This window comes from Triturus cristatus, chromosome 6 (assembly GCF_964204655.1).
Source record: "Triturus cristatus chromosome 6, aTriCri1.1, whole genome shotgun sequence".
Classification (NCBI taxonomy): domain Eukaryota; kingdom Metazoa; phylum Chordata; class Amphibia; order Caudata; family Salamandridae; genus Triturus; species Triturus cristatus.
The window spans coordinates 1,374,706,514-1,374,732,669 of NC_140589.1; positions in this window are offsets into that span (position 1 = coordinate 1,374,706,514).

Here is a 26,156-nt window from a genome sequence, read left to right on the forward strand (position 1 = left end):
CCTCAGGATTGAAGGGGAATTATTTCCCTAACTTAAAACGCGCCATAGGGCGTGTTTGCACACGTCACCTCAGGCCCCGACCCCTCCCTTCAACACTGTGTAAATGCGCCCAGTGGCCGTTCTAAGTTGAAAGATTAAGTCCCCTTGAATCCTAAGTGTCCCTAGGGTCAAACTAGCCCACTAGGTACCTCCAGTAAGCAGCACAGAGCTGCATTGCATAGAGGTGAAAAAAGGGGCGTGGCCTCAGAACACCTGTCTGCAACGCAGCTCCCTGGCGTATACTGGAGATACCTGTCGGGCTAGTTGGCCCTCAGGGACCCTCAGTACTGAAGGGGAATTAATTCCCCAACTTACAACTGACCAGGGGGTGCGTTTGCAGAGTGCTGCAAGGAGGGGGCGTGGCCTCCGACACGATGCCGGTCTTTTATTTATTTTATTTTTTTAAGAAGGAGGGCTGTGTGGCCCCGCTTCTTTTTCTAATTTACTGGCCCCGGAGACCCCATCCCCCAGGGCCTGCACCCTAACGTTTTTTGTTGAAAAAAATAAATTTGGCCCTCCCAAGGCCTTAATCAGCCCCGGGGACCCCAACCCCTGGGTCATGGCCTTTTTTTTAAAATTCTTTAGGAGGGGGCTGCGTTGCCCCCCTCCTCAGGCTACTTATGGCCCCGGGGACCCAATCCCCCGGGGCCGGCCTTTGTTTTTTATGATTTTTAAGAAACATATATTTATAGAAACACCTAGGACATGCTGGACAAACCGTATGTACCTATCACCATGACGATTTGCGTGATATTCATTAAAAGGCGACTATGCATAGAATGAATCCACATGGAATGTATTTACACCGCTAGTGAAGCTCTGACGTGTCTGACGCCCTACCGTGCCTAATCCCGGTGCCCCCGCCGGTGGGTACTCTCCAAGTAGACACCCTTGGCGTTTATTTATACAAACATGGGTAGCTATTGACGGGCACATTTAATATACAGGCACACCAAGCCATTCAAAGGGGATTCGACAAAAATTCGACCAAAATATGCAAGAAACCCCCCTCACGGTTAATAAAACACACATCCACCGCCGGATGTGTAATACTTTTTATTTTACTCTCTGGAAAGGAGACAAACCTCACTTGAGAGTCACAGCGTGCTCCTGGCTGCGCCCAATGCTGCGTTACACCCACCAGTGCCCGCCGAGTGCCTCACACCTCTGTGTTGTATTTCACCAGCTAGTGCATATGCTATGACACTCTCTAGCCCATGTGCATTGTAACACCACCCTTGCCTTCACACAGGTTATATTGCCCCATCTAATGTGCCTTCCTCGATGCCTATGTTATAACGTACAGTGCTATGCCATACATATTACAATCTGGGATCCATATCTTTGTCACAGTGCATATGCAACGTTACACTCCCCAGCACATATTTTATATTACAACTTTAGAGACTAGTTAGGTTACACAACACTGCCCTGTGCATATTACACTCCAAGGCGCATATCGCATAGCACACGCTAGTGCCTGTGCTATCTCGCGCTCTCCAATGAATCTGTCACTGCGCACAATGTATTGCATATTATATTTCACGCCCCGGTTCATCTTATATCACACTTTTTGGTGCATAGTTTATATCTAGTTTTCATTTTCAATTGTGCTCCCAGGACTATGTTCTATATAACACTGCGTCCACCTACCCTTTTCACGGGCATTACATTTTGCGATGGGGGTGGAGGGTCAGGGGGTGTTTCTGCCAAGTGAGCCCGGAGTCACAGTCACAAACGTCCTCTTCTTCCTGAATAAAAGTGAGATTATGCTGCATACTTGTTCATATTTTAAGTAGTTCGCACAGACACACATTTTAAAAACAATAAAGTTCCTAATACCCACCTTTTCTGAACAGTTAGCTTGCTGTCCCATCCACCTCCTCCCTATCCTCTGTTGTCTGAATCCACGGACTAGCCTCCTCCCTCCTGCCATGCATGGTCTGATGTGCTGCCACTGCCCTCCATTTAGCATGATGTACCAGTCCACTCCTCCTGCCCTCCATTGCCCAATTCTATGGCCCATCATTGACCTCCTGCTTAGCCTCTGCGCTTAGCTTGCTGCCCCTATTCTCTTTCCCCCTGCCCTCTTTGTGCATGCCCCTGCTCCATCCTTTTTGCCCACCATGTTCCATGGACCTGCCACTCCTATCCACTCTGAGTGTTCCGTTGAGCTGCACTCCCCTCCCACCTGCCTAGCATTGTCAGATGACTGTAACCTGTCCCTGCTACCTCCACCCTGCCTGTCCACATGCCATGCCCCTATACCCTTCCTCCTGTCCTTCATGGTTTCATTTTACTGCCACACCTTTCTGCCCTCCCTGGTCTGTTGTGCTGCAACTGCTCCTCCTGCCTGCCCCGTGCGGTCTGTTGTGAGGCCCCTTCCCCTGAACTCTCTTGTCTGTGCCCAGGTCCTGACCCTCCCTTCTATCCTCCATGGTCCTTTATGCATGCCCCTGCACCCTCCTTCTTGCCCATCATAGCCATCGTGCTGCCACTAACCCTCCTGCTTGCCATGCATGGTCTACTGTGCTGCCATGGCCCCTCCCACCTTCCCTGTGTGGTCAGCTAGCTGCGCCTGACCCCCTCCCACCTTCCCTCCATGGTCTGTGTGTATGCCATCATAGTCTCATTGTTGCTCTCCATGGTGTGTCTTGTTTCTAGTGCCCAACCTGGCTGACCTCCATGGTCATCTTGCTGCTCCTGCCCTGCCCCCTTGCCCCCAGCCCTCGCTTTCCATGTGCAGACCCCTATTCCCTCCCTCCTGGCTTGTCCGTTCCATTGTAATGCCCCTGATCCGTCCCTCCTGCCCTCTATGGTCTGTTATGCTGCAGCTTTCTCTCCTGTCTGTCCATTATGATCAGCTAGCTACCATTGCCTCTTTCCCCTCTGTTCTCTGTTGTCCATGTGCATGGTCCTGTCCCCTCCCTATTGCTTTCTATGGATTGTTGTGCTGCACTCCCGTCCCGCATGCGCTTTGCGGTGTATTGTGCTGCTGCAAACCCTGATGCCTGCCCAGTAGGGTCAGTTTGGTGCACCTCTCCATGTCCCTCGTGTCCTCTGTTATCCGAGCCCATGTCCCTATCCCAATTCTTCCTGCCTACCGTGATCCAATGTACCATGCTTGCGAACATTTTGAACTTGGTAAGAGGGAGATTTTGAAAAAAAACTGGGGTATTGATTTTCCCCTTTGAATTACATTGAAAAAGAGGAGATTGTAGACAGGAGACAGATCAAATAAAGACCATTTGAGCTTAAAAACATTGGACGTTTCCTGGCTGAAATGGGTCTGTTGGCATGTATGGTTGTACTACCACTGCCTCTTTCTTCTGCCCACAATGGTCTATTATATTGCCACAGCCTCTCTTGCCAGTCCTGTATTGTTGGTTTGTAGCCCCTGCCCCCCTTTCCACTGCCCTCCATAGTCTGTTGTGCTGCCACTGCCCTTCCTGCCTGTCCAGTGTGATCAAATTGTTGCATCTGCACTCTCCTACCTGCCTTCAATTTTCAGAGTCCGTGCCCCTGGCCTCTGCCTCTCAACAGTATCCCAATGAACAACTAGATTGCTAACATTCTATATTTATTAGAAAAGTGTGGAACGCCTGACGTCATCTTGATGTAATCAAAACTGTAATACCTAGAGTATTTCCTTTAGAAATTACATATATGAGAGGGTCTTATTTGCATCAAAATTATGGTTAGTGCTCTAAAAAACTAAAATGAGGACATATTTTCTGAGTTTTCAAATAGCGACAAAGAACTTTTAAATTATTTGTAATCTTTATGTTTTTTATCCAGTTGACACCTTGATTAAATGTTGCACCTAGGGTAGAGGATGTGGTGTTACTTCCAGAGCTGCAGACTTTGCAACTGGGGAACCAGGTTGGAGTTTCTGCTTCAGCTCAACATTCTGTGATTCTGGTCAAATCATTTAATCTCCCCATGTCTACAACCAAAATGAATTTGATCTTGTGTGATGTAACCAATGCTCATGTAAAGCACTCCAATACCTGACAAGTCTGCACTATATAACACTGCAAATACACAAAAAATAAGCGTTTTGCACACTTCTGTCTTTGGGCTACATGTGGGCTACATCTGGGTGATATTTGTGCTGCATTTGGGCTCTTTTGTCTCTGGTGGCCATCTTGGAAGATTTATTTGTTATGAAGTTTCCTAATTTCCTCATTTACTGCAGTCTCCTCAGTAGGAAATGCTTTCAGTTTTTTACTTTGAATCTATCAAGAAGGTATTCAGATATGTCACACATTTGCCATAAATTCTGAATGTTAGCACTCTAGTTGCTCATTTGATCACTGTAGTAAAGCTACTGCTCACCACGGAAGTCTGCTGCTGGTATTAAAAGTGCATGTTTCAGTCTGCATATCAGAATTTTTTTAATGAAAAAGAAGAGGATTTGAGAAGTCACTCAAAATGTGCCCTAATTTTTCTTTCTTCAGCACTAATCATAATTTGAAACCCCCTCATTGTGTTCCTTTTTAAATTAAATGTTTTAAGTGTTACCAGTTAATTCCAATCAAGATGGCTTCAGGTGTGCCATACTTTTGTCATAAGTAAGACAGTAAGCGCTCTAGTTGTTCTTAAGAACACTCTGGGCCATTCTGTCATTGGGCTATACTTGGGCTACATCTGGGTGATATTTGGGCTACATTTGGGCTCTTTTGTCTCTGGTGGCCATCTTGGAGATTTATTTGTTATGAAGTTTCCTAATTTCCTTATTTACTGCAGTCTCCTCAGTGGGAATACTTTCAGTTTTTCATTTTGGTTCCATCAAGAAGGCATTCAGATGTGTCACACATTTGCCATAAATTCTGAATGTTAGCACTCTAGTTGCTCATTAGATCACTGTAGTAAAGATACTGCTCACCAGGGAAGTCTGCTGCTGGTATTCAAAGTGCATGTTTCAGTCTGCATGTCAGAATTTTTTTATGAAATAGAAGAGGGTTTGAGAAGTCAAAATGTGCCCTAATTTTTCTTTCTGCAGCACCAATCATAATTTCTATGGCAAAATGAAGCCCCTCATTTTGTTCCTTTGTAAATTAAATGTTTTAAGTGTTACCACTTTATTCCAATCAAGATGGCTTCAGGTGTGCCATACTTTTGTCATAAGTAAGACTGTTAGCGCTCTAGTTGTTCGTTAGAACACTCTGGGACATTCTGTCATTGGGCTATACTTGGGCTACATCTGGGTGATATTTGGGCTACATTTGGGCTCTTTTGTCTCTGGTGGACATTTTGGGAGACTTATTTGTTATGATGTTTCCTAATTTCCTCATTTACCACAGTCTCCTCAGTAGGAAATACTTTCAATGTTTTACTGTGATTCCATCAAGAAGGCATTCGGATGTGTCACACTTTTGCCATAAATTCAGAATGTTAGCACTCTAGTTGCTTATTAGATCACTGTAGTAAAGCTACTGCTCACCAGGGAAGTCTGCTGCTGGTATTGAAAGTGCATGTTTCAGTCTGCATGTCAGAATTTTATAATGAAATAGAAGAGATTTGAGAAGTCACTCAAAATGTGCCCTAATTTTTCTTTCTGCAGCACTAATCATACTTTCTATGGCAAAATGAACCCCCTCCTTTTGTTCCTTTTTAAATTAAATGTTTTAAGAGTTACCACTTTATTCCAACCAAGATGGCTTCAGGTGTGCCATACGTTTGTCATAAGTAGGACTGTTAGCGCTCTAGTTGTTCTTTAGAACACTCTGGGAAGCTGCAGTAGAACACAAAGGAATCAACTGACAGTCTCTGCCCTTGTTGGATGTACATGTTTTACTGAGAATGTCAGACTTCATTCTCACATGACTGAGAAAGATAATGTGAATTTACAGAAAATATGCTCTCAGTTTAGCTTATAGATCACCTTCCAAACCTCTGTGGGAATAGCATGAGAAAATATTTTTATCTCAAACATGATTCATGATATCACATCAGAAGGATTTTTCACAAGGCAAAATCACCATAGAACACACCACAATTCCTAAAATGAGTATGGTACCATCAACAAATGATTTATAGTGTAACTAAAGTCTTAAAACCTTCTATTAACTGCAATGCTTTTTAATGAGGTGCTATCATGTATATTGGTCCCAAGATGGCTGCCAATACTTCTTGGATGAAGTGCTGACAGACAATCAGATCTCACGGTGAGATGTGTGGTTAGGCTCCGCCCAGATATATATGTGATTTTACTTCTGATTTTCTCAGGAACTACTGAACAGATTGACACCATATATGCAAAAGGCACATGCCTGACCTGAGGACTACCTCTTTGCCAAATTTCAAGTAATTCTGTTCAGCCGTTCGGGCTGTACCTTCGACTAAAGGTCCTATGGGAAAATGCATGGGGAAAACGCGTTTTGGGACCCCCCTTTTTTCTCAGCCCCCGCTTGACGAATCACCCCGAGACTTTCGGGGTAGGAGCTGAGCGGAGCGCCCCATTAGTTTTGAAAATTTCACGAAGATAAGTCAACCGGCGCCAAAGTTATTCAAAATAGAATTTTCAGATTTCCTATGGGAACTCGGTCCTAACTATAACTATCTACTGGCGACCGCCAGTAGAAAATATATATATATATATTTCCATTGCTCTGTCGACATATATTCCAAAAAAGACGAAGATAGACCCAGGTTTGTGTGGTCTATCAAAGGTTTATTTTCGAGCCCCTACACCATCGCCATTACGCGTTTCAGCCTCGCGGAGGCCTTGATCACATGATATGTTGAGACAGAGTTTTTTTCAGTATTTAAAGTGCCAGTGCGCAAAAACGTGCGTGAAAACACTCCCACCTCATTCCATAGACATAGAGGACAGATCAAACCTACAGCTGCAGGGTGTTCCCAGGATTGTGCAAATAGCACAGCATTATACAGTACTATGATAAAATATCAAAGTGCAAACTGACGCCAAACATAGTAAATATACATAAATAAATATATAAATACATATAAATGGATAGAATCATAGCATTAATAAAATATCATAAAAATGCTAAAAATCAATCATCCACTGTTAAAATGTTATGCTCAATAAAACCAGAAGCACCTAGAATGGAATATATCTATTTAGGGTGCAAAGTTTAAATTTGAACATCTTATTCATTTCTCAAAGACACCAGTATATATATTCACAGAAAAAACCATAGGTTTCAGGCACGTTTGTCATTTGAGATGTCATCAGTGATGTCATGAGTGATGTCACTGGACATGTCATGAGTGATGTAATATGTGACGTCATCAGCAGTGCATTGCGGGCGCGCGAGTTATAGTTAGCTGAACTAACTATAACGGGGGAATTTCAATGGTTTTGTACAAGTGAAAAGTCCAGCTAACTATAACACCCCTGAAACCTATGGTTTTTTCAGTGAATTTCTGAGGTTTTTTAAATGCTAATTCCTAACTATAACGTGCCTGAAACCTATGTTTTTTTCTGTGAATTTCAAAGGTTTTTTAAATGCTAATTTCTAACTATGCCTACAGAGATAGGACATGTGAAGAAAGAAGAAAAAATGCACAGAAAGAAAAAAAAGAAGTGCAGAAAGAAGCAACAGAAATCCTCAAAGACGAAGAAAAGTGCAGGAAGAAGGATAATGTGCAGAAAGAACAAAAAGAAGAGCAGAAAGAAGCCTTGTTGCAAAATCATCCTGTACCCTCAACTTTTTCAGACGGATACTGGTGGTAACTGAGTCTGACTAACCAGTCCTAGAGCCAGTGCTATGTTAAAAGACACTTAGAATACAGTGAAAACACCTACATTCACTAGGGAACATTATGCGTTGGGGTCCCCCTGTGATTAGCATGACCTCCTCTGTAAGCCCCTAGTATATAATAGGGCAGGGGGATTAAAACTACCTCTTAAAACAGGCCACAGGGCGTTTTTGCACACATTAACTCAGGCCCCGTCCCCTCCCTTCACCGCTGTGTAAACACGCCCTGTGTCTGTTTTTAGTTGGGAGATTAAGTTCATTTGAATCCTGAGGGTCCCTAGGGTCCAACTAGCCCACTAGGTACCTCCAGTAAGTGCCACAGAGCTGCGTTGCAGAGAGGTGTAAAAAGTGGCACGGCCTGGACCACCTCTCTGCAATGCAGCTCAGTGGCGCTTCCTGGAAGCACTTGGTGGGCTAGTTAGCCCCCAGGGGCCCTCAGTATTGAAGGAAAATGATATCCCCAATTTAAAACATGCCATAGTGCGTGTTTGCACACGTCACCTCAGGCCCCGTCCCCTCCCTTCACCACTGTGTAAACGCGCCCTGTGGCTGTTCTAAGTTGAGAGATTAAGTCCCCTTGAATCCTAAGGGTCCCTAGGGTCAAACTAGACCACTAGGTACCTCCAGTAAGCGCCACAGAGCTGCGTTGCAGAGAGGTGTAAAAAGGGGCTTGGCCTCAGAACACCTGTCTGCAGCGCAGCTCCCTGGCGTATACTGGAGATGCCTGTTGGGCTAGTTGGCCCTCAGAGACCCTCAGTATTGAAGAGGAATTAATTTCCCAACTTACAACTCGCCAGGGGGCGCGTTTGCAGAGTGCTGCAAGGAGGGGGCATGGCCTCCGGCACGATGCCAGTCTTTTATTTATTTTAATTTTTTAAGAAGGGGGGCTGTGTGGTTCCCCTTCTTATTCTAATTTATTGGCCCTGATGACCCCATCCCCCAGGGCCTGTCTCCTAATTATATTTTTTTACCCCAATCCCCAGGGCCGGCCACTGTTTTTTATTATTTTTAAAAAATATATATTTATAGACACAACTAGGACATGCTGGACAAACCGTACGTACCTATCACCATGACGATTTGCGTGATATTCATTAAAAGGCGACTGCATACAATGAATCCACGTGGAATGTATTTACACCACTAGTGAAGCTCTGACATGTCTGATACCCTACCGTGCCTAATCCCGGTAGACACCCTTGTCGTTTATTTTACAAACATGGGTAGTTATTGACGGGCACATTTAATACACATGCACACCAAGCCATTCAAAGGGGATTCGACAAAAATTCGACCAAAACTATGCAAGAAACCCCCCTCACGGTTAATAAAACACATATCCACTGCCGGATGTGTAATACTTTTTATTTTACTCTCTGGAAAGGGGACGAACATCACTTGAGAGTCACAGCGCGCTCCTGGCAGAGCCCAATGCTGTGTTACACCCACCATTGCCTGCTGAGTGCCACACACCTCTGTGTTGTATTCCACTAGCTAGTGCATATGCTATGACACTCTCTAGCCCATGTGCACTGTAACACCACCCCGTGAATATGTCATGCCACACTAGTCTTCGCACGGGTTATATTGCCCCATCTAACGTGCCTTCCTCGATGCCTATGTTATAACGCACAGTGCTATGCCATACATATTACAATCTGGGATCCATATATTTGTCACAGTGCATATGCAACGTTACACTCCCCAGCACATATTTTATATTACAACTTTAGAGACTAGTTAGGTTACACAACACTGCCCTGTGCATATTACACTCCAAGGCGCATATCGCATAGCACGCGCTAGTGCCTGTGCTATCTCGCGCTCTCCAATGAATCTGTCATTGCGCACAATGTATTGCATATTATATTTCACGCCCGGTTCATCTTATATCACACTTTTTGGTGCATAGTTTATACCATACACTATATCTAGTTTTCATTTTCAATTGTGCTCTCAGGACTATGTTCTATATAACACTGTGTTCACCTACCCTTTTCACGGGCATTACATTTTGCGATAGGGGGTGGAGGGTCAGGGGGTGTTTCTGCCAAGTGAGCCCGGAGTCACAGTCACAAACGTCCTATTCTTCCTGAATAAAAGTGAGATTATGCTGCATACTTGTTCATATTTTAAGTAGTTCGCACAGACACACGTATTAAAAACAATAAAGTTCCTAATACCTGCCTTCTCTGAACAGTTAGCTTGCTGCCCCATCCCCCTCCTCCCTATCCTCTGTTGTGTGAATCCATGGACTAGCCTCCTCCCTCCTGTCATGCATGGTCTGATGTGCTGCCACTGCCCTCAATTTAGTATGATGTACCAGTCCACTCCTCCTGCCCTCCATTGCCCAATTGTATGCCCCATCATTGACCTCCTGCTTAAACTCTGTGCTTAGCTTGCTGCCCCTATTCTCCTTCCCCCTGCCCTCCGATGTCTTTGTGCATGCCCCTGCTCCATCTTTTTTGCCCACCATGTTCCATGGACCTGCCACTCCTATCTACTCTGAGTGTTCTGTTGAGCTGCCACTCCCCTCCCACCTGCCTAGCATTGTCAGATGACTGTAACCTGTCCCTGCCACCTCCACCCTGCCTGTCCACATGCCATGCCCCTATCTTCTTTCTCCTGTCCTACATGGTCCATTGTACTGCCACACCCTTCTGCCCTCCCTGGTCTGTTGTGCTGCAACTGCTCCTCCTGCCTGCCCCGTGCGGTCTGTTGTGAGGCCCCTTCCCCTGAACTTTCTTGTCGGTGCACAGGTCCTGACCCTCCCTTCTATCCTCCATCGTCCTTTGTGCATGCCCATGCACCCTCCTTCTTGCCCATCATAGCCATTGTGCTGCCACTAACCCTCCCACTTGCCATGCATGGTCTTCTGTGCTGCCACAGCCCCTCCCACCTTCCCTGTGTGGTCAGTTAGCTGCCCCTGAACCCCTCCCACCTTCCCTCCATGGTCTGTGGGTATGCCATCACAGTCTCACTGTTGCTCTCCATGGTGTGTCTTGCTCCTAGTGCCCATCTTGCCTGACCTCCATGGCTATCTTGCTGCTCCTGCCCTGCCCCCTTGCCCCCAGCCCTCTGTTTACATGTGCAGACCCCTACTCCCTCCCTCCTGGCTTGTCTGTTCCATTATAATGCCCCTGATCCGTCCCTCCTGCCCTTTATGGTCTGTTATGCTGCAGCTTTCTCTCCTGTCTGTCCATTATGGTCAGCTAGCTACCATTGCCTCTTGCTCCTCTGTTCTCTGTTGTCCATGTGCATGGTCCTGTCCCCTCCCTCTTGCTTTCTATGGATTGTTGTGCTGCACTCCCGTCCTGCATGCCCTGTGTGGTGTATTGTGCTGCTGCAAACCCTGATGCCTGCCCTGCAGGGTCAGTTTGGTGCACCTCTCCATGTCCCTCCTGTCCTCTGTTATCCAAGTCCATGTCCCTCCCCATTTCCTTCCATGATCCAATGTACCATACTTACGAACATTTTGAACTTGGTAAGAGGGAGATTTTGAAAAAAACTTGGGTATTGATTTTCCCCTTTGAGTTACATTGAAAAAGAGGAGATTGTAGACATGAGACAGATCAAATAAAGCCCATTTGAGCTTAAAAACATTGGACGTTTCCTGGCTGAATCGGGTCTGTTGGCATGTATGGTTTTACTACCATTGCCTCTTCCTTCTGCCCACAATGGTCTATTACATTGCCACAGCCTCTCTTGCAAGTCCTGTATTGTTGGTTTGTTGCCCCTGCCCCCCTTTCCACTGCCCTCCATAGTCTGTTGTGCTGCCACGGCCCTTCCTGCCTGCTCAGTGTGGTTAAATTGTTGCCTTTGCACCCTCCTACCTGCCTTCAATTTTCAGAGTCCGTGCCCCTGGCCTCTGCCTCTCAACAGTATCCTAATGAACAACTAGATTGCTAACATTCTATATTTATTACAAAAGTGTGGAACGCCTGACGTCATCTTGATGTAATCAAAACTGTAATACCTAGAGCATTTCCTTTAGAAATTACATATATGAGAGGGTCTTATTGGCATCAAAATTATGGTTAGTGCTGTAAAAGACTAAAATAAGGACATATTTTCTGAGTTTTCAAATAGCGACAAAGCACTTTTAAATTATTTGTTACCTTTATGTTTTTTTATCCAGTTGACCACTTGATTAAATGTTGCACTTAGGGGAGAGGATGTGGTGTTACTTCCAGAACTGCAGACTTTGCAACTGGGGAACCAGATTGGAGTTTCTGCTTCAGCTCGACATTCTGTGATTCTGGTCAAATAACTTAGTCTCCCCATGTCTACAACCAAAATGAATTTGTTCTTGTGTGGTGTAACCAATGCTTATGTAAAGCACTCCAATACCTGACAAGTCTGCACTATATAACACTGCAAAAACACAAAATAATAAGTGTTTTGCACACTTCTGTCATTGGGCTATATTTGGGCTACATCTGGGTGATGTTGGGCTACATTTGGGCTCTTTTGTCTCCGGTGGCCATCTTGGGAGATTTATTTGTTATGAAGTTTCCTAATTTCCTCATGTACTGCAGTCTCCTCAGTAGGAAATGCTTTCAGTTTTTTACTTTGATTCCATCATGAATGTATTCAGATATGTCACACATTTGCCATAAATTCTGAATTCTGAATAGATCACTGTAGTAAAACTACTGTTCACCATGGAAGTCTGCTCCTGGTATTAAAAGTGCATGTTTCAGTCTGCATGTCAGAATTTTTTAATGAAATAGAAGAGGATTTGAGAAGTCACTCAAAATGTGCCCTCATTTTCTTTCTTCAGCATTAATCATAATTTCTATGGCAAAATGTACCCCCTCATTGTGTTCCTTTTTAAATTAAATGTTTTAAGTGTTACCAGTTTATTCCAATCAAGATGGCTTCAGGTGTGCCATACTTTTGTCATAATCAAGACAGTAAGCGCTCTAGTTGTTTTTAAGAACACTCTGGGACATTATGTCATTGGGCTATACTTGGGCTACATCTGGGTGATATTTGGGCTACATTTGGCTCTTTTGTCTCTGGTGGCCATCTTGGGAGACTTATTTGTTATGAAGTTTCCTAATTTCCTCATTTACTGCAGTCTCCTCAGTAGGAAATACTTTCAGTTTTTTACTTTGATCCCATCAAGAAGGCATTCAGATGTGTCACACATTTGCCATAAATTCAGAATGTTAGCACTCTAGTTGCTCATTAGATCACTGTAGTAAAGCTACTGCTCACCAGGGAAAACTGCTGCTAGTATTGAAAGTGCATGTTTCAGTCTGCAAGTCAGAATTTTTTAATGAAATAGAAGAGGATTTGAGAAGTCACTCAAAATGTGCCCTCATTTTTCTTTCTGCAGCACTAATCATACTTTTTATGGAAAAATGAACCCCCTCATTGTGTTTAAATTAAATGTTTTAAGAGTTACCACTTTAATCCAAACAAGATGGCTTCAGGTGTGCCATACGTTTATCATAAGTAGGGCTGTTAGCGCTCTAGTTGTTCTTTGGAACACTCTGGGAAGCTGCAGTAGAACACAAAGGAATCAACTGACAGTCTCTGCCCTTGTTGGATGTACATGTTTTACTGAGAATGTCAGACTTCATTCTCACATGACTGAGAAAGAAAATGTGAATTTACAGAAAATAAGCTCTCAGTTTAGCTTATAGATCACCTTCCAAACCTCTGTGGGAAAAGCATGAGAAAATATTTTTCTCTCAATCATGATATCCCAGCAGAAGGCTTTTTCACATGGTGAAATCACCTTAGAACGTACCACAATTCCTAAAATGAGTATGGTACCATCAACAAATGATTTATAATGTAACTTAAGTCTTAAAACCTTCTATTAACTGCAATGCTTTTTAATGAGGTGCTATCATGTATATTGGTCCCAAGATGGCTGCCAACACTTCTTGGATGAAGTGCTGACAGCCAATCAGATCTCAGGATGAGATGTGTGGTTAGGCTCCGCCCACATATATATATGATTTTACTTTTGATTTTCTCAGGAACTACTGAACAGATTGACACCAGACCTGCAAAAGTCACATCCCTGACCTGAGGACTACCTCTCTGCCAAATTTCATGTAATTCTGTTCAGCCGTTCGGGCTGTACCTTGGACTAAAGGTCCCTATGGAAAATTGCATGGGGAAAACGCGTTTTGGGACCACCCTCTTTTCTCAGCCCCCGCTTGACGAATCCCCCCGCGACTTTCAGGGTAGGAGCTGAGCGGAGCGCCCCACCTATTTTGAATATTTCGCGAGGATTCGTCAACCGGCGCCAAAGTTATTCCAAATAGAATGTTGCGGATTTCCTATGGAAACACGGTCCTAACTATATATATATATTACCTACTGGCAGTCGCCAGTAGGTAATATATATAACTTTAATAATATATATAACTTTGGCGCCGGTCGACGAATCCTCGTGAAATTTTCAAAACTAATGGGGCGCTACGCTCCGCTCCTACCCTGAAAGTCTCGGGGGGATTCGTCAAGCGGGGGCTGAGAAAAAAGGGCTGAACAGAGTTACTTGAAATTTGGCAGAGAGGTAGTCTACAGGTCAAGGAAGTGCCTTTTGTAGGTCTGGTGTAAATCTGTTCAGTAGTTCCTGAGAAAATAGCATTTAAATCAATACATATATCTGTGGCAGCTTACGGTGCGCTTACCGTAAGCTTACCGTAAGCTTACCGTACGCGTACGGTGCCGTGCGCGAGCTCAAATCTGATTGGTTGTCACATGACTGTAAACATTCGAATCGGACGAAATCAGGAAGTGTCGGCCGCCATTTCGTGTGTTTCACACAGAAAAAAAAAGGGCGATAGCTTGAAAAGGGGGCAAGGAAGAGAGTTACAGACCTCCTAACTTTTGAAAGGGGGTCAAAGAAGGACAGAAAAGTACAAAAAAAACATTTATTAATTTTAAAAAAAAATCGCGGGGTACGCGTACGGTAAGCTTACGGTGAGCTTACCGTACGCGTACGGTAGAAAAAAAAAATAAAAAATGAAATAAAATTCAGATTTAAGTGTTTAGATATTAGGGGGCTCTAAAAAGAGCCGTTGTGTTTATGAAGTGATTTGATTTTTTAGTGGTACCTACAAGTAAGTACCGATGCGGAGTCTAAGGTTTAAGAGGAAGACTCTGTTCCCTTCATCAGTGAAGTGTACACCATCTCCTCTATAAATGTCTTGCATGTCGTAACGCAAGTTGTTGTGGTAAATGGAACCCATACCATAGTCTCGGAGGAAAGCAGAAACAGATTTGTTGACGTGCTTTCTTGCTTTGTCAATCTGCGGACAAAAATGATTGGACCAGTTCCATTTTTGCCTTTGGCATATGTTAGAATACGCAAAGGCAGTTTTAGGGAAAAGTGAAAACAGTTGTGCAAAGGTCTCCTTCATAAGCATTTCCAGACCTACCCCAGTCAAAGTGCCTAGGTCATTGCCACCACAGTGCACTATTATGAGGTCAGGGTGTTGGATTTGCATGAAGGATTTCACCAATGGCATCAATTGGTGCCACTTTAACCCTCTCTGACCAATCCATTTAATGTCTACATTTGGCAAAGCAAGGTCTCTCACCATACCTGTTTTCTCTGCATACTTTTCACTCCAGAAGACATAGCTGTGCCCTACAATCCACACTGTGAACATCTTCCAAGGAGATCGGGAAGCACTCGGGAGGTGTATTTCAGTAGAATGGGAAAAAGAAATGAAAGACAGTTTGGAAATGGAGGCATACATATTTTTTTTAAATAAAAAGAAATCATTGGCTGTTTCATACCATTCTACACTAAAAACTAGGCTGTATGTGTCAATATATAGAAGCATGTTTTGTATTGGTACAGAAAGATGTGTTACCAAAGAACAGTACTATGGATTTGCTGTTAGGTTTGAAAAGTCAAGCACTCTTGCTCTTTGGAAATGAAACATTGTGTGGTGAACTTCTGACCTAACTCTACACAGCAGTGTTTCAAGAGCTGTTGCTATGGTAGCAGGCAGAAGTCAAGTTGGGGGAAGGGTACTAGGCTGAAGTCAAGTTGGGGGAAGGGTACTTTTGGAAAAGGGTTGGTTTTCAACCAATAGAAATGTGTGATTACATTTGAAAAAAAGGGGGAAGCACTGAGATTTGAAATTAACATGTATATGTGTGGAAAAAGAGAGGGAAACATTGCCATTATCTGGTTCTGCTGAGAGGAGAGAGGTGTACAGAACAGAGATCCTGGCTCTGATAATCTGCTGTTTGAGTTCCACATTTCTTTCACAACTAACTAATTTTAAAGGTGAGTTATGAGTTTGAGAGGGGATGTATATGGTAAATTAAGAAATGAATAATAGAATTGGAATTCCTTTTGTTGAAGTTGTGTTTATCGTTTTGTGTTTTGGGAGAAATTTAAATGTAAGGAACATGTAAAATAATATGGACTATGTTTTCACCATAAAATAAGGTGTATTGTTATAAATGAGGAATACTTTTAGGGTTTGAGGTTGTAGTCAGTAATGCAAATACATTCAGCATCACTAAGGCTGGTTGCCCTTGCTGGAGTGTAGTCAGTCACCCAGGTTACACATGTTTCTGGTCTCAAAAAGCTGTTTGGACATGTGCTTTTTTCAGAATCTGAAAAGTGGATTCAAAATGTGTCAGACTGTAAAAGTACATATCACTTGCCAAAAAAAAACAGTAGGAAGTGTGCTTTCCAATTGGCAAAGAAATTTCGTTTTCTGACTAATATCAAACCATGACTTTGTGTGCAAAGAGGAATTATAGACAGAGATTTATTGCGTATTACTCTGGTAATTTTACATTTGCATTAGATGGAAAGGGGGAGCTATTTTTTTCTGCAGAAGCAGACTCTTAGCACACACCCAGCTGCTTATCCTCTGGAATCATGCATAGTATTCACAACCGAGTGGGGTTTGAGGTTGCAGTCAGTAATGCAAATACATTCAGCATCACTAAGGCTGGTTGCCCTTGCTGGAGTGTAGTCAGTCACCCAGGTTACACATGTTTCTGGTCTCAAAAAGCTGTTTGGACATGTGCTTTTTTCAGAATATGAAAAGTGGATTCAAAATGTGTCAGACTGTAAAAGTACTTATCACTTGCCAAAAAAAAACAGTAGGAAGTGTGCTTTCCAATTGGCAAAGAAATTTCGTTTTCTGACTAATATCAAACCATGACTCTGTGTGCAGAGAGGAATTATAGACAGAGATTTATTGTGTATTACTCTGGTAATTTTACAGTTGCATTAGTAGGAAAGGGGGAGCTATTTTTTCTGCAGAAGCAGACTCTTAGCACACACCCAGCTGCTTATCCTCTGGAATCATGCATAGTATTCACAACCGAGTGGGGTTTGAGGTTGCAGTCAGTAATGCAAATACATTCAGCAACACTAAGGCTGGTTGCCCTTGCTGGAGTGTAGTCAGTCACCCAGGTTACACATGTTTCTGGTCTCAAAAAGCTGTTTGGACATGTGCTTTTTTCAGAATCTGAAAAGTGGATTCAAAATGTGTCAGACTGTAAAAGTACATATCACTTGCCAAAAAAAGAGTAGTAAGTGTGCTTTCAAATTGGCAAAGAAATTTCGTTTTCTGACTAATATCAAACCATGACTCTGGTGCCGATCACGATCCTGCAAAAACCGGGTACGAACCGTCGGACGGAGCATAATCTCCGCCCGACGCGTACCCGGTCGTCAATTTTTACAAACAAGGAATACGATTCGCACGGGTACACCATTACCGTACGATTCGTAAAAAAGCCCGACCGAACAAAAAACACCTACCAATGCGATCCGGGAAAGCGCCGACCTGACGTCGGGACGCACGCAGCCAGCCATTCACGACCCAGGAATCACGATTCGCACCGACGTCACCCCGCACGGTGAATATTTTGCGGCAGCCAAAAACTGCCGTGAAATCAGGACGACGCGAACAAGGACCACCAGTACGCGACGGACAGACGACGCCGCGAACAAGGAGGACCAGTACGCGACGGACAGACATGGACCCGAACCTACGAGTCATCCCTGCCCTCATAGCAGTACACCTCCTCTACAGGTTACGACGCAGACGCCGCAGAAGGTCAGAATAACTAAGGGAGGGGGGAAAGTGGGGTGGGGTGGGGGTGGCACGACCAGGGCAGGCCACAAAACAACCACATAAGTCACACACCACACATGGGCTGGACATACCTGACTCCCATGCCCTGGTCACCACGAGGGGGTGGGGGCGTGTCCTGATAAGCCAGCGACCGCCACAACGGAAGTCCGTCACCACGCGAACCGGCAACACAACCAGACAGGTACGTCCCGTACCCACGCCTGAAGAGCGTGGGTACGAGTCGGACCACGCCCACACACGTCACCCCAACAATGGCGGGACGGATCGCACCCACGTGGCAAAGGCCTGGGTACGGGCCGCACAAACATCACATAGCGTGGGGACGGATATGTACGGACCCTACCCCCACCCCGTATGCAAGGAGCGTACCCCCCACCCCAACAGTGAAAGTACGACCCGTACCCCCACCCGCGTATGCATGGAGCGTACCCCCACCCCAACAGTGTAAGTTCGACCCGTACCCTCACCCGCGTATGCATGCAGCGTACCCCCCATGCCAACAGTGTAAGTACGACTCGAACCCCCACCCACGAATGCAAGGAGCGTACCCCCCAGCCCAACAGTGTAAGTACGACCCGTACCCCCACCCGCGTATGCAAGGAGCGTACCCCCATGCCAACAGTGTCAGTACGACCCGTACCACCACCCGCGGACGTACGGAGCGTACCCCCACCCCAACAGTGTAAGTCCGACCCGTACCCTCACCCGCGTATGCATGGAGCGTACCCCCCATGCCAACAGTGTAAGTACGACTCGAACCCCCACCCACAAATGCAAGGAGCGTACCCCCCAGCCCAACAGTGTAAGTACGACCCGTACCCCCACCCGCGTATGCAAGGAGCGTACCCCCCATGCCAACAGTGTCAGTACGACCCGTACCCCCACCCGCGGACGTACGGAGCATACCCCCACCCCAACAGTGTAAGTCCGACCCGTACCCTCACCCGCAAATGCAAGGAGCGTACCCCCCAGCCCAACAGTGTCAGTACGACCCGTACCCCCACCCGCGGACGTACGGAGCGTACCCCCACCCCAACAATGTAAGTCCGACCCGTACCCTCACCCGCGTATGCATGGAGCGTACCCCCCATGCCAACAGTGTAAGTACGACTAGAACCCCCACCCACGAATGCAAGGAGCGTACCCCCCAGCCCAACAGTGTAAGTACGACCCGTACCCCCACCCGCGAATGCAAGGAGCGTACCCCCCAGCCCAACAGTGTAAGTACGACCCGTACCCCCACCCGCAAATGCAAGGAGCGTACCCCCCAGCCCAACAGTGCAAGTACGACCCGTACCCCCACCCGCGTATGCAAGGAGCGTACCCCCCATGCCAACAGTGCAAGTACGACCCGTACCCCCACCCGTGTATGCATGGAGCGTACCCCCCATGCCAACAGTGTAAGTACGACTCGAACCCCCACCCACGAATGCAAGGAGCGTACCCCCCAGCCCAACAGTGTAAGTACGACCCGTACCCCCACCCGCGTATGCAAGGAGCGTACCCCCCATGCCAACAGTGTCAGTACGACCCGTACCCCCACCCGCGGACGTACGGAGCGTACCCCCACCCCAACAGTGTAAGTCCGACCCGTACCCTCACCCGCAAATGCAAGGAGCGTACCCCCCAGCCCAACAGTGTCAGTACGACCCGTACCCCCACCCGCGGACGTACGGAGCGTACCCCCACCCCAACAATGTAAGTCCGACCCGTACCCTCACCCGCGTATGCATGGAGCGTACCCCCCATGCCAACAGTGTAAGTACGACTAGAACCCCCACCCACGAATGCAAGGAGCGTACCCCCCATCCCAACAGTGTAAGTACGACCCATACCCCCACCCGCGAATGCAAGGAGCGTACCCCCCAGCCCAACAGTGTAAGTACGACCCGTACCCCCACCCGCAAATGCAAGGAGCGTACCCCTCAGCCCAACAGTGCAAGTACGACCCGTACCCCCACCCGCGTATGCAAGGAGCGTACCCCCCATGCCAACAGTGCAAGTACGACCCGTACCCCCACCCGCGTATGCAAGGAGCGTACCCCCCATGCCAACAGTGTAAGAACGACCCGTACCCACACCCGCGGACGTACGGAGCGTACCCCCACCACACCAGTGTCAGTAGACTCGTACCCTCACCTCGAATGCATTGTGCGTACCCCCACCGTGTATGTGCCAAGCGCACATATCCAGAAATCGGAGGTGTGTGTGCAGAGTCCACCCAGCAGTGCCCTGACACAGGAGGGGTGGGTGCGGAGTCCTCCCAGCAGTGCCCTGAGACAGGAGGGGTGGGTGCCTATCACTCCCAGCAGTGCCCTGAGACAGGAGGGGTGGGTGTGGAGTCCTCCCAGCAGTGCCCTGACACAGGAGGGGTGGGTGCAGAGTCCTCCCAGCAGTGCCCTGAGACAGGAGGGGTGGGTGTGGAGTCCTCCCAGCAGTGCCCTGAGACAGGAGGGGTGGGTGCAGAGTCCTCACAGCAGTGCCCTGAGACAGGAGGGGTGGGTGCAGAGTCCTCCCAGCAGTGCCCTGAGACAGGAGGGGTGGGTGTGGAGTCCTCCCAGCAGTGCCCTGAGACAGGAGGGGTGGGTGCAGAGTCCTCCCAGCAGTGCCCTGAGACAGGAGGGGTGGGTGTGGAGTCCTCCCAGCAGTGCCCTGAGACAGGAGGGGTGGGTGCAGAGTCCTCCCAGCAGTGCCCTGAGACAGGAGGGGTGGGTGTGGAGTCCTCCCAGCAGTGCCCTGACACAGGAGGGGTGGGTGTGGAGTCCTCCCAGCAGTGCCCTGAGACAGGAGGGGTGGGTGCAGAGTCCTCCCAGCAGTGCCCAGAGACAGGAGGGGTGTGTGCCTATCACTCCCAGCAGTGCCCAGAGACAGGAGGGGTGTGTGCAGAGTCCTCCCAGCAGTGCCCTGAGACAGGAGGGGTGGGTGCCCATCACTCCCAGCAGTGCCCTGAGACTGGAGGGGTGTAACACATGTGTGTGAGGCCAGAATTATCCACACGCATACTGGCTACAAGGGAACATGTCCCCATGAACTCATGTCAACAGACTCCACACACAAGTACAGTGATCACCAAGGATGCCACGATTGTCGCAGGTGGAGACATGGCCCTGCATGCATGGCCAAAGTAGAAGGGCTCCGTCACACACACAGCTCATGTAGACACAGCTCTGCGCTAAACATTGGGAACACCCTGCAGGGAAGAAAGCTGGGTACACAGAGGAAGGAATACACCCTGGGACAAGTGCACCATGCAGTAACTGCTTACATGAACAAAGAAAGTTAGCCAACACCTTGTGATGGCACACAGATCACAGGGTCCCACCAATGAGCAGTACACTACTACATATCCCACACACCCAAACCCTTACACACCACCCAAAACCATGTAGCAGCCCCACCAACACCAATACCAGCATAGTAGTAGTGTGATAATGAAAACAAAATTAAGCTTTATTCAGCATGAGCACAATGTCCGTGGATCGCAGGCAGTTCAATCTTCACAAAGCCCATAGGGCAGTCAATGATTCTCAGCTGGATGGGGGACACAGTGGGATGCGTGTCCCCTACCTTGCCTGCACAGTCAAATGGCATCGTCTTCCACACTGGTGAGGGCATCAGGGGGGGGGGAAGCAACAGGCACCGCAGGCACATCAGGGCAAAGGGGCGGCGTTGTGGGTGCAGGGATGGAGGACTCCACCACAGGGGGTGGGTCAGTGCCAAAGGCGGAGGCCAGGATGGCACTACACACCTTTGCAAGGTCCTCCAGGGAGTCCCCTGCACCCGAAGGGACCTCAGGCCCCAAGGAGGGGGGGGTCAGAGGGATGGGTCGCAGCGCCACCGGGGGAGGGTGGAGACAGGGGGGGAGACTCAACCACCCTGACCGGAGACCTCCTTGACCGCTTGCGTGGTGGTGTAACTGTGGGGCTCAGGGACAGAGCGGCCATGAAGGAGTCCTTGGGGGAGATGTGGCCAGGAGAGCTGAGGGGAGGGGATTTGGAGGGAGTGGACTGGGTGGAATGCGGACTCCCACTATGGCTGCGTGTCACACGTTTGCCCCCCGACCCAGTGGGTGTGCCTACCTCACCCTGTGTGTGCGTGTCAGGAGGAGTGCGGTGGACCTTCCCTGCTGGTGTGGTGCCCGTGTCCGTTGATGTGGGTGCATGCCGACGTCTGGGTGTACGTGTGACAGGCATGGGAGTGGGAAGTGTGGATGGGGCAGGGGTAGGTGGGGGGAGGTCGCGCTGCAGGAGACCCACTGCTGCAGTCAGTGTGGAGTCGATGGACCTCAGCAAGTTGCGTTGGTCAGCCTGCGATGAATGAATGCCCTCCAAGAAAGCCTCGATGTTGGTGAGGGTTTTGCCGTGGGCATGGAGGACATTAAGGATCGCAGCCTGACCAACCTGCAGTTGCCGCTGGATGTCCACAGACTCTGCATTGGCGGCAGCAGTGGAGACAGGGGCAGGGGGTGCGGTGCCTGGCAGGAAGGAGACATGCTGTGACCGGGCACGCTGGGAAGGGACACGAGCAAGTGGGAGGCGGCTGGTGGAAACTGAGGGGGCGGTGCGAGGTGTTGTTCCGCTGTCAGCTGCTGGTGCAGCCTCCGCCCACTCGGAGACATCGTCCCCGGACCTGTCAGCTTCGTAGTCTGATGTGCCAGTCGACAGGTCCTCGGCCACACTCTCCTCCGCCTCTGTCCCACTCGATGTGCCAGACCCGATGTCACGGCTGGCACTGGTGCTCGGTCCCTCCGCCTGGTCTGTGTCCATGTCTCCCTCTGTGTCCCCCGACGATGCTGTGGGCAGGGTGGAGAGACAGAAATTATTCAGACACCTGTACACATCTGTCACATGAGTCCAATCTACATAGGTAACATTGCATGGCCTGAAAAGGAAGATCCCTAACATCTACTGAACAGGGTACCGATGTAGGGCATGAAACACACAGTTGGTTGAGCCACCATGCCACTGAAATACCATGGAGAGCATGAGACAATAGCTAAACACAGGAAAAGGAGTCTGACATAGCACCCAGGCCCTGGGGACAATCCAGCACTGCATCTGCACCACACAGCGTTGGCGAAAATACCGATGACCAGGGACCATTACCATGAACTTGAGACACATGCTGCATAGGTAATGCTGAAAACATGCACAACATGACTCTGTCACTGCACATTGCGTGTGTGTCCAGGCACATCACACACTGCCCAGACCCAGCAAGTGGTAATCAGGATTTAACACATAGGCATTGCCCGCCCCAACAAGACCCTACACGAGGCAAATTGTTGAGACACAGGTGGCACCAACATCTCATAGTCTGGGTGATACACACAGGGGCAGGCAAAAAGCAAGATTGGACGCCAAACAGCCAAGGTGCGCCTGTACAAATAATGAGGTACCAGTGCCCATCCTCAGATGAGTATAACAAGACACACAGGCACTGGCAACTGTGAGTATGAAGAAGGACAATCAGGTCAGGCTGCACAGTGGACACCTGTACAAATTAGCACGTCTATATACATGGTGACAGGGGACAATGGCACAGAGCACAACTTACGCTGTAGACACTGACAGTGGCCACGTTTATGATGACACATACACCACTGAGGAAAAGGTGCCCCAGGGGACAGTAGTGGGCACGCAACTACATGCTACTGAATGGTAATGACTGCAACACACGTCACCATCCCTGCACTATGTGTATCGCACACTCATGCACATCATGTCACAGGCCACTACATAGGACATGCGCGCTGTAAGGCATGACACATGAGAGACCAACTCCCATGTCTGGAGTCAGCATCAGTGCCAACTGACATGGAACCCACATGCAGTGAACTTGACAGTGCACAGGCAAGGTCCCACAACCTGTTACACACCACCCCCACACATGATGCTACAGACATTGTTCCCGTGGACAAAGCGCCAGCCTACATTACCCTGTGAAGGAGTGACTACACACAGACCAGGGAACACATTGCAAGGAGGGGAAGGGTGGCAGGGGCACAGCGCTATACTGGGGCAAACAGGATCTGCACAGCACCTTTAAACCCTGCCAGTGGATTCATGCTACTGTGCCCTTACAAATGCCGGTGACACACAACAAACACACATGTACCTACCCCCTTCCGGCTGCTGCATCGCCTGTAAGCGCCTCTCCAGGTCTGGAAAGACCACCGGCAGCACACGCCTGTGGAGGTGGCTCAGACGGCGGCGGCCGCGGTTCTTGTGGCTCTCAGGTGAGTCCCCCAGCAGGAGCCGTGCAATCCTCCGCGTCCAGCACCAGATATCCTGCCAGCGTTTCCTCACCTGGGGCAGGCTCCGCCTCCGACCATCCACACCCCTCACGGCACTGACGGCGGTCAGCCAGATCTGCTCCTTGGCAGTGGCACCTACCTGTGAGGAGGAACAAGTGACACCACATCAATACACCAGCCACATGTCACAGAGAGACATATGGGTACAAATTAGCTGGTTACAACAAGGCATGTCATGCAGCCAACGCATTGCACCTTTGTCATAGGGACATCATCCCCTGGTGAGGGAAAAAGCACTATGTGCCACAGTGGGTACACAGGTGGAATGATGACAATGTCACAATCAATGATCAAGGCTCACACTGTGCATCACACCCACCCCTCCTGTCTCAGGGCACTGCTGGGAGGACTCTGCACCCACCCCTCCTGTGTCAGGGCACTGCTGGGAGGACTCCACACCCACCCCTCCTGTCTCAGGGCACTGCTGGGAGTGATAGGCACCCACCCCTCCTGTGTCAGGGCACTGCTGGGAGGACTCTGCACCCACCCCTCCTGTGTCAGGGCACTGCTGGGAGGACTCCACACCCACCCCTCCTGTCTCAGGGCACTGCTGGGAGTGATGGGCACCCACCCCTCCTGTCTCAGGGCACTGCTGGGAGGACTCCACACCCACCCCTCCTGTCTCAGGGCAATGCTGTGAGTGATAGGCCCCCACCCCTCCTGTCTCAGGGCACTGCTGGGAGACATCAGGCACCCCCCCCCTGGGACCCCCCCGACAGTACATGGCATGTGTGTTACACCTGGACGCAATGGCAGAAGTCACAGTCACCACATAGGGACAGTCTGTGGCAGTGGCCTATGCACTCACCTGATAACCTGGTCGCCCATACAGCATGGAGTACTGTGGGAGGATCACATCCAGCAGAGCCATGTTCTCCTCCAGGGTGAATGGCTGTGTCCTCTCCACAGCCCTTGACATGGTTCCAGGGAATCAGTAGCAGCAGCTGGGTCGACGAATGCAAAGATGTGCAGGCAAGTGCTCCCTCATGGGACCTGGCTGCCTTATATGTGCCCTTCTGCCCAGTCTCATGCACAGGAGTACAGAGAGATTGGTCACTCACATTTGCATCCTATGTTTCCACCAATCCCTTCAAACCTAGCAGTCTGTGGGTTCTCTATCGGTTTCATTCTCCTGCATGATGTCAGCCCCACAAACACATTGCAACAAAGTAGACAAATCCCAACTGACTTCTGCTGTGCACCTTCCAGAACAATTTCGAATTTTGAACTTGGTCTCCATGACAACCAGCATGCATGTAGGCCTTAATACTTGTCCCCTATGTAATTTGGAGCATCACACACAGGTACGGTGCGTGTGGGGGCCCTAGGGCACCCCAAATGCATGGCAACGGCCCGTACATGCATGCCTACGCTCTCCATCACTTTTGGTCTGCACGCGTATGCGTACTCGTAGTGATAGTGAGCGTAGATGTGAGTGTACGGTCCGTACCACTACGGGTACGCATACGCGTGCAGACCCATAGTGATAGTGAGCGTAGATGCGAGTGTACGGTCCGTACCACTACGGGTACGCATACGCGTGCAGACCCATAGTGATAGAGAGCGTAGATGCGAGTGTACGGCCCTATCACTATGGGTCTGCACGCGTATGCGTACCCGTAGTGGTACGGACCGAACACTCGCATCTACGCTCACCATCACTATGGGTCTGCACGCGTATGCGTACCCGTAGTGGTACGGACCGTATACTCACATCTACGCTCTCTATCACTATGGGTCTGCACGCGTATGCGTACCCGTAGTGGTACGGACCGTACACTCACATCTACGCTCACTATCACTATGGGTCTGCACGCGTATGCGTACCCGTAGTGGTACGGACCGTACACTCACATCTACGCTCTCTATCACTATGGGTCTGCACGCGTATGCGTACCTGTAGTGGTACGGACCGTACACTCACATCTACGCTCACTATCACTATGGGTCTGCACGCGTATGCGT